This window comes from Austrofundulus limnaeus, unplaced genomic scaffold, assembly GCF_001266775.1.
Source record: "Austrofundulus limnaeus strain Quisiro unplaced genomic scaffold, Austrofundulus_limnaeus-1.0 Scaffold579, whole genome shotgun sequence".
In the NCBI taxonomy this organism is placed as follows: domain Eukaryota; kingdom Metazoa; phylum Chordata; class Actinopteri; order Cyprinodontiformes; family Rivulidae; genus Austrofundulus; species Austrofundulus limnaeus.
Genome location: NW_013952981.1, coordinates 58,186 through 59,178, shown reverse-complemented (window position 1 = coordinate 59,178; position 993 = coordinate 58,186).

Genomic DNA, 993 nt, shown 5'->3' with positions numbered 1-993 from the left:
GGTTTCGGTTTCCGTATTAAAATATATAGACTTGATCATTATACCACACAAGGTTTTGGCCTCGGTCTGGTTTACACTCCTGCGCTTTGGGTACAGCTGTGGAAACAGCTCGTGCAACGCCGTTGGACCATCCATTTCACAACCGTTGCGCGTGTCGATAGAGTTATATACTTGACGCGGTAGACACGCATGCGCTTGAGTGTCCTATGTAACATTCGACGTTTGCGACAGCGTTATTAACAAACTTCAACGGACGAGGACGTTCTGTTGGTAGACAACAAACCGCCCGCTAAGATGTTCTTCACGGCTCCACGATTCACGTGTGATATGGACACAGCGCTCCCACCAGCCGCTGTTTTATAACAACTGGCGATCTGTTGTTTAAAACTCCGACCGTCCGAGATTACTTGCGCATATTATACCGACCGTCCTCCACATCCGGTTTACGCGCACGTGTTTATTTTTTATATATGTGTATCACATGCTCCCCGACCGACCATTTCAAAGTATCCTGTTACGTACTTGTTTATTTATAGATGGTAATTATAGCTGCCACATACTCCCTCAACTGACCATTTCGAGGCATCCTGTTACATACTTGTTTATTTAAAGATGGTATTTCTAAACAATATCCCGACCATCCAGCCACAGCAACGGGGTTTGTTTATACACACACACGTTCATTTATAGTCACCTAACATTCTTGTGGTGTCTTTCCCGACCGACAGCCGTTCTCTGTAATTTGATTTTCCGCTTACTTATTTTTTAGATATTACTTGTACCGTGTATTTTCCGACCGTTCTCTGTAATTTGATTTTTGACCGACCGTGCATACTTGCGTTTCTTTTTTTTTAATATATCCGACCGACCAACTCAGGGGCGGTTCATGCTAGTTTATATATACCAGTGCCGTTGTCAGTTTGCCCTACAAAGTACGTGACTCTGGTTGTGTTGCGACAGAAGCGTCGCGACCATGCCTTGCAGACAGGTTAT